Source organism: Pipistrellus kuhlii, unplaced genomic scaffold (genome assembly GCF_014108245.1).
Source record: "Pipistrellus kuhlii isolate mPipKuh1 unplaced genomic scaffold, mPipKuh1.p scaffold_m20_p_16, whole genome shotgun sequence".
Classification (NCBI taxonomy): domain Eukaryota; kingdom Metazoa; phylum Chordata; class Mammalia; order Chiroptera; family Vespertilionidae; genus Pipistrellus; species Pipistrellus kuhlii.
The window spans coordinates 33357037-33365964 of record NW_023425471.1 but is presented as its reverse complement, the minus strand read 5'-3'; the positions used below and the strand labels follow the sequence as shown (position 1 = coordinate 33365964).

At 43.1% G+C, this 8928-nt stretch overlaps 1 pseudogene; it reads right to left on the bottom strand.

Annotated features, from left to right (window-relative positions):
• Window positions 1–551: 551 nt before the first annotated feature.
• LOC118720112 lies at window positions 552–2363 on the bottom strand (annotated as a pseudogene).
• Window positions 2364–8928: the final 6565 nt, after the last annotated feature.

The following is an 8928-nucleotide window of genomic DNA, read 5'->3' as shown; positions in this document are numbered from 1 at the left end:
ATAGAAATGACAGGCTGCCATGAAATGTACCCAGTTTTATCTGTGATTGAATGGCCCCCAATTCCTTAAGAGGAGGTAAGCTCTGGCACAGGTTAGGAGAGGTACCAGCTTTAGGTGCTGTAGCCTCTTGGGAGAGAGAACACCAGCCTCTTGGGAGAGAGAACACCAGCTCCAAAGACAGAGAATGGGGATGATAGGGGGGACCAGAAGGGGCCAGGATGGGGGAACCCTTAAGTAGTATCAAAGTTAGCTGCTGTCTGCTCCCTGCTGGTGGGTCTCTGGGGTGAAGAGAGTCAGGAAGGGTGCTAGGGCTGAATGGAAAAGGAACTTGAGATGCTAGTTAAAAAAACCTTCCACGAGGGTCACTGACCCTGGGTCTTAAGAACAGAAAACCAATAGGGGCCAATCAGTCAGAGTGCTTTCTTAGTTCATCTCCTTAAACCCCAGCAGGACACTGTCCAAACTTGGGATAGGGCTGGTGACCAATTTCTGGCACTAGGCATCCATGGAGAGGGGCGGGCATGGTGGGTGGGCTTCCACCCTCCCTGGATTCACTTCCCCTCCTCCCTGTCAGCCCGGCCCCCGCCCCCACCAGGTCCATTGCAGGGCAGCACCCAGTTGTTATCTTGCAGACCCAGGCGTCTCTCAATGGACTGGGCTGCAGCATATCCAGTAGGAGCATCCCTAAGGCAGGTCATGGTGGTAGGGCTTAGGGTGCCAGTGGCAGAGTGACACATGGCCCCTCTTTCTTACAAGGATCATCGTGGTAGAGGGAGTCTCGGCTCCAGCGGGAGTCTGTGGTCCAAACACCGAATGCTTTGATGATGTCTTTGAAGTGGTGACAGGTACACTTGAGGGCAGCCAGGACCCGGTGGGCAGGAAGCTGAAGATCTTGACCAGCATATGCTCGGAAAGCAGAATCATGTACTGCCGTGGCTTCAGCAGCCTCTAAATCTTGAAGCTGATTTCCAGGAAGTCGTGTGACATCTGCCAGTATGGGCAGCACAGGGAGGTGTCTGCTGTGCTCTCAGTGGCTGGTGAGTCTGCTGGGAGTGGCTCGTGAGGCCCATCTGGCCCCCAGGACTGGAGGAAGAAGAGATGGCCAGGTGGGGGTAGCTCCTCAGGACTGACCGTCAGGCACACTGTGTCCTCCTTCACGTTCTTGGTACCATCCTTGCCAAAAAAGATGCACTAGTCCACTATGCCTGTCACCACCACATCCAGGTGGAAGCCAGATGCTCAGCAGTCCCAGGCAGGGGGTGGCAGGGGTCCTGGGGGAGTGTCCTTGGGCCTGGCAGGGGCTGGGGCCTCCCCCTCCCTGGCTTTGGTCTATTCTGGCCAGAAGGAACTCCACATTGCTAGGGAAGGCATCCTGAGAGAGACTGATGAGCTGGTACAGGTCACAGGTAATCTTGTCCTTGGATCAGGCCCCTAGTCTGGGCTGCCTAGGTAGGTACAGCCTGGCTGGCCCCCACTCCCATTGGACAACCTGCCATCTGGTGCACAGGGCTCTCGGCCATTGGAGATATGGAAGGCAATGCGTACCCTGAGGCCTGGCCCAGGCATCTCTTCCTTGTGGAAGCCCTATGCTGGAGGGTTGTCCTTCTGGGCTTCAAAATGAGCCACCGCCTCAGCCACATGGCTGTAGTCCCCGCTACCAGACTACCGTTCAGACCCCAGCCCCTTGGCAGAACCACCCTCCTCTGCTGACACAGGCGCTGGGGTACCCGGGTGTGGATAGTTCTGCAGGGCAGCCTGCTGTTCCAGCAGGGCCACCATCTCAGCCACAGAGAGCAGGTCCACAGCCTCACTGGCTGCCCTCCTGGGTCCGGTGGAGCATTAATAGACTCAGGACCGCACCTCCTCTGCTTGACTTTGGAACTGTCACTGCCCCAGTGCCTCTTGACATTCATGGGGTTGGCCCGACTGCCGCCACCACACTGGTGGGCCACAAAGAAGGCTACCTTCTCCTTTGTATTCCCAGGCTTGATTGACATACCACATGTCCAGCAGGACTGACCCTCATCACCAGCAGATGCTGCTGGGAGGAAGGGACCTTCGTGGCTAAGGCAGATGGTGTGTTCTCTTAGTGGGCAGGCCCATGTTCTGGCTCAACCCTGCTGCCTGACTCAGAACAGGCTGAGGGCTTGAGGGTTGAAGGTGGGCATGGCTGGTTCCGTGAGTAGGTGCCAAAGGGTCGAGGGCACCACAGCTGGAAGGGCAGGAGGCCGCGGCGGTCCATTCTGGGGAATGGTGGCAGACAGGCAGGGGATCACTGCATCTCAGGACTTGGATGGTGGTGGGGTACTCCACAGGCCACTATCTCCGGATGCTGAAGCTCCCTCAAATACACCAGTTTCCCCCCACTCCTAAAAGCAGGAGCTCCTACCATTTGCAACAACATGGAAGGAGATGTAGAGCATTATGTTAAGTGAAATAAGCCAGCAGAGAAAGATAAATATCACATGATCTGAACTTTATTTTTTTAAAATCTGTCCCCAAGAGCTAAGAAAAGAACTTCTAAGAAGTCAGATTTATTTTTATTTTATTATTATCATTATTTATTTATTTATTTATTTATTTATTTATTTATTTATTTATATATTTTTGTTAATCCTCACCAGAGGATTTGTTCCCCCTTGCTTTGCAGTGAGAATGAAAGGGAGGGGAAGAGGGGGAGAGGGAGAGAGAGAGAGAAAAACATCAAACTGAGAGAGGTACATCATCAACTGGTTGTCTCTCTCATGCTCCAAGAGTACCCTTAACTGGGAATGTAACCGGCGACCCTTCTGGTGTGTGGGCCAACAATTTAAACACTGAGCACATGAGCAGGACAAGAAACAGTTAGCTTTAGAAAACAAAAATAACAACAATCAAGTCACTAAATACATTTTACTTTGGTTTGTTATGGATTTGAGGAAGTTTTGAGTACAGGTCTAAAGACAAGTGATAACAATCACAGGTGTTCACGAAGTCCTCAATATTTTTCCAATTCACTAACCACCATAGGCAGGTGCTAACATAATCTGGCAGCTGCCAACACCAGAAGGTGTCATATCCCAAGAGTAAAAAATAATGAGTATGTATTCACTAACAAATAAAACTAGATCATCTCCATTAGTTGGTAATTCTCTTTATATTAATAGCAATATATATTGCCATGTGGAAAGGGATTTTTATACCTATTTTCCTCATCTGGAACCTCAGTAAACAGTGCAAGGCTTCCTGTAACAGGAAATAAGAGTAGACATTTATTTATATGCATGATTTATAACTATTCTCTTTGTTTTAGGTAGGATTCTTTGGGGACTTTCGTCAGGTTTGTGTGCTAAGAGGCTAATGACTCTTTTTCTTATATATGTACTTTACTACAGGAAGAGAATGTTTATGAGAGATAAAAGTTCAAGGCCAAATAAAGATTTGAGAAAATTATTATAGTTAAGCCTCCATTTGTCTGGGTTTTCTTTTTTGAAAAATTATTTTAGGGAAGGAATGACTAATAATATATATCTATATATCTATATCTATCTATTATCTATCTATCTATCTATCTATCTATCTATATTTGGTATTGCACTTGGGAAAATTTACTGTTTATGAAATGGATGTTCACTTCCTTTTCTTTTCATATTCTAGAAAGTAATCTTTGCCATGTGTACAGGTATGTAGCTTCCAGTGCAATAAATTCATGGTCTTGCAGAAAGCCTTCAGTGTTCTCTTATTATTTCTATGATTCTATGGTCTATGCCAGCTCTTTATTAGGTATAGCTATATGCTAAAAGCAAATATAGCATTATTACTCTGTACTATTTTTCAGGACACAGTTGTCCAGATCATTTTCTCTAAAATAGTTTAGCCTTTTTATAAATATATTTTTAAACATAATACCCACATTTTAAAAATATAATAAAATAATAATTTTCAAAAACAGTAAAATTGATAAACTATTAATAATTTATCATTAGTCATACTTTATTTTATACCCTGTAAAACAATTTTGGTAAGATATAGTTGGGAAGGAGAACAATAGAATTGTCTTTATTGAATAAACAACCAACCAGAACTATCTCCAGCATCTCCATTTATCTCACAACTAGAGGCCTGGTGAACAAAATTCCTGCACTCAGGGGTGGGAGGATGGGTTGTCCCTCAGCCTAGCCTGCACCCTCTTGCAGTCTGGGAGACTTTGGGAGATGTCCCACTGGCAGCTTAGGCAGGCCTAAACCATCAGTTGGACATCCTTAGCACTTCCATGAAGGTGGGAGAAGTTCCCACCGCCACCTTTACACTCGCCAGCTGTGAGCCCAGCTTCTGGCTAAGGTGTGCTCCCCCTGTGGGAGAGCACTGACCACCAGGAGGCAGCTCCTGCATTGAACACCTGCCCCCTGGTGGTCAGTGTGCATCATAGCGACCAGCCATTCTGCTGTTCAGTCCATTTACATATTAGCCTTTTATTATATAGGGTGATGGTTTCGGTTTATATTTAGTAAAAAAAAAAAAAAAAAAAAAAAAAAAAAATATGACAAAGTGGCTTGAAATAGTAGGGAAAAAAAGTCAGACAATAGTGTGTGCTGAAGGCCTCAGGAATGTGAGTGAAGAGGGTTAAAGGGGAAAAAAGGGAGACAACTGTAATACTTTCAACAATAAATATAAATTTTTAAAAATGTGTTAGACAGAACCAGTCACAATTTATTTTTCATTATATGCTATTTTGTTATTTGGAAGGTTTTTTTTCCTTTGTTTTTTAATTCTTCACATCAGGACCTGTTTTCACTGATCTTTAAGGAGAGAGGAAGGGAGAGAGAGAGAAATATAAATGTGAGAGAGACATACCCATTGATTGCCTGGTTGCCTCCTCTACACTCCCTGACAGGGAACTAAATTCACAACCCAGGTATGTGCCTCAATGGGAATCAAACCTGTAATCTTCTTGGTGTACAGTATGATGCCTTCATGAAAAGTTTTAGTTTTGCCTTCATGAAAAATTTAAAGAATATTTATAGCAAGTTTATAAAAATATTAAGAAAAACATAAGTTAACCAGATTGATAAAATTTATGTCTATAATTATATATAGTAGCTACTATATAATATTCATGGAGTCAATTCTGACAGAGTGGCCTGAAACTGTGTTTGGGAGCCAATGCATTTATTGACTTTTTTTTTCTGGGGGTTTTTAACATATTTTGTTAAATGTTCTAGCACTGCCTCCCTCCCCCATTTTGTAATTTTTATTTCTACTGGATAGAAACTGAAAACTTGATTAAGATTAGGTATTGAGGTGCAAGTAAAGAAAAAAAAAAAGATCTGGGATCCTAGGTGGCTACAGAAGGTTGAGTGGGGAGGAAAATTGCTTGAGGGAGCAACACTTGTGAGGGGGTGCCACTGCCTGCCTCCTAGACAAGAAGAGTGAATCCTCACTACAACCTTCTTGAGAAGGAGCTTTGGGTTGTTTTCTCTTTTTCTTTCAGTTGAACAAAATTATTGGCAAAATCAATTGTACTTAAGAGCTAAAAATTAGTCATTATCAGGTTTTTGATTGCTCAAAGTAGTTGTGTTGCTCAAAATAGTAAGCATGGCTGTTCATCATCATTGTCTAAATGAGTGTTTTTCAAACTGTGAATCACAACCCATTAGTGGGTTAAGAAATAGGTTACGGCCTTCATTATTTTTTTTTATTTTAAATTGCTAGTAGAACATAAAATACCAAAATTCATCAAAATGTATTTCTTCCTATAGCTCACACTTAAACAGCTGATAGTTACATATACTGACTCTTGGTTTAATTTTGTATGTCATTAAACTTTAAGCATCAATATTGAAGATGAAAATATTTCCATGTTAAAACATCCATTTTTCTATTCTAAACCTATTTATATGAATACATTTACCTTAAAATTTTATATAATTAAACATTTTACCTTAATGCACAAGTAATATAACACTATATATTTTAGAGAAAACCTACCTGGGTTCCAATCCCAGATGAATTTTCCTACATAATAAAAGCATAATATGTTAAGTGTTCAACCATTCATTTGACCATTCAACCAGTCACTATGATGAGCACTGACTGCCAGGGAGCAAGATGTTCTGATGGGTAGATTAGCTTGCTGCTGGTATCCGGCTGATTGGAGCTGGGCGAGAAGGACTGGATACACCCTGGGCCTTCCTGTAGTCCCTCCCCCACTGGCCAAACTCTGTTGGTCCCTCCCTGGCCCAGATTGTGCACCAGTGGGGTCGCTCGGCTTGGCCTGTGCCCTCTCGCAATCCAGGACCCCTTGGGGGATGTCAGAGAGCCCATTTCAGTGCAATCCCTGCAGACCAGGCCGAAGGTCTCCACCTGTGCATGAATCCGTGCATTGAACCTCTAGTTTATTTATAAATTGTGAGATTTTGTAAGCATCCTTTGGCACTCTAATTTGCTTAGCTGTAAAATGGGACTTATTTATTTGGATGTTCTGAGGCAAAAAATGAGATGTTATCAAATGTAACTCAATGTCCTAAGTAAGCCACATTTGAATAACAATGAAGTAGTCAGGAAATGACTGTTAGTTTCCTTGTTGGTGGATTTTATCAAGTTACCTAAAGTTTCAGATGAATAGGCTCTTTATATCATTTCAAACTACTGAATGACCATATTGATGCTTGATTTTCTGTAGCATATCTGAATTAGCAGCAGCATAAAAAGTTGAAATACAAGGACACATAGCAACCTTTTCAATAACAATCATTGATAATATATTTAAAATCTTTATCTAATCAAGCACTTATACCTGAAGGAAGCCAGCTAAAAACATTGGCAGGAAACCAAAGGGTGTTATTGAAAAACATTGGACCAGAAAGGTCCTGTGCTATTTTTCTAATTTTCTCAAGTTCTAATTCAACTTCACTAGAAGTATTGATCCAGAAACAGCATGAGGTGTTGACTATGGTACAGATGCGGCTCTGTTCTGCAAGAAGATAATTGAATGCTATTTGATTATCCAATATAACCCTTGCTAAAGAATCCAAGGATCAGTGTTAAGCTAAGACTCACTCACTGGAGTTTGCTAATGCAGCTATGGTTAGGGAATAATAGTTCACTAGAAAATTACCTTTCCATTTGCCAACAGAAGTGCCCTCAAAGGAAGTAAAGACTCCAGTTAGGATTAAACAGATTATAACAAAGTACTGTCTAGTCACCATTTAAGACATAATAAAGAAAGTCACTAAGGGAAAATCCAAAGCTACCAGCTAATTAAGTGGACCTTCTTTAGCAAGGTGATGAGCATAAGAAGACAATTAACAATAATAATTTTCCAAAAATTTCATGGATATTCAGAATATAAAATTGGATAATAGAGCTAATATTTCTAATTGTTTTATGTTATAAAGAGAATGGACTATTTTACTTATGCAAATACATATATTGTTATGAAAATAATATTTAATAAGCATTTATAAATTTTGGAGGAATCAGATAGTGAGAAAAATGTAAATGTTTTATCTTTGTTTACAAAAATATATTTTATCAAATTATGTAAATAATAGAAGCTTAGGAGAAAATATTTCCTTATATTGGGAAAAGTTAAATATTAGAGAAGAAGCATAAGAACTCATCCTATCTAATAAAAATAATATGCAAATTAACCATCACTCTGCTATACTCACAAGCCAAGCCCACCAGCCAATATGGAGTGAGTATGCAAATTAATCCAACCAAGATGGCTGCAGCCACAAGTGAGCAGGAGGCTGGAGTTTCCCCGGCAATGAAGGAAGCCAAGCTTTCTGCACACCCTGGCTGGCCCAGGACTCCATTCAAGGCCACAAAGTTTCAATTATGGAAGATAAATAAATCCCAACAAAAATGGCTGTGGCCATGGAGCTGGAGAGAGCAGGAGTCTTGAGTTGCCCCAATGATGGAGGAAGCCAAGCTTCCCCAGCCTTGGCCTGCCTTGGTCTCCTCTGCTCAAGGCTACAAAGTTTCAATTATAGAAGATAAATAAAGCCCAGATACCAGGGCCTCTACTTGGGTCACTGGGGGGTGTGGCTGGCCTGCAAACCACCACAGGCCCCTCACCCAGGCTGCCCCATGCCCCAAGGGAAGCCCCACCCTGATCTGGGACACCCTCCAGGGCAATCCAGCTGGCCTCCACCCATAAACCAGGCTTCTATCCTAATTAAAGAATAATATGCAAATTGTCCATCACTCCAACACACAAAATGGCTGCCTCCATGTGGTCAAAGATGGCTGTCCCATGTGGACACATAGCTGCCACAAGATGGCTAGCAGGAGAGGGCAGTTGGGAGGGACCAGGCCTGCAAGGGAGGGCAGTGGTGGGCGATCAAGCCTGCAGGGGAGGCAGTTAGGGGTGACCAGGCTGGCAGAGGAGGGAAGTTGGAGGCCACCAGGCCTGCAGGTAAGAGCAATTGGGGGGACTCAGGCCTGCAGGGGGAGCAGTTGGGGTCAAACAGGCTGGCAGGGGAGCAGTTAGGGAGTGATCAGGCTTGCAGGCAGAAGCAGTTAGGGGCAATCAGGAAGACAGGCAGGCAAACAGTTGGGAACCAGCAGTCCTGGATTATGAGAGGGATATCCAACTGCCCTACTGGGATGGCTTCCTCCATCATTGGGGCAACTTAAGACTTCTGTTCTCTCCACCAGCCAATATGGAGTGAGTATGCAAATTAATCCCTTGAGGGGTCTCAGACTGGAGAGGGTGCAGGCTGGGCTGAGCGACACACTTCCCATGCATGAATTTCTTGCACCAGGCCTCTAGTAAATATTGCAATCATGCTCATTTGTTCATTTAGTCCCCTCTAATTAGTTCTGGTTATCTTTATCTTCATTTAGCAGCTTTATAAATCAATAAGTTTTAAATTAAAGTTCTAGACTTATTCTTACCCAGTTTAGTGTTATGTTCTTAATTCTACACACTAATGTATTTAT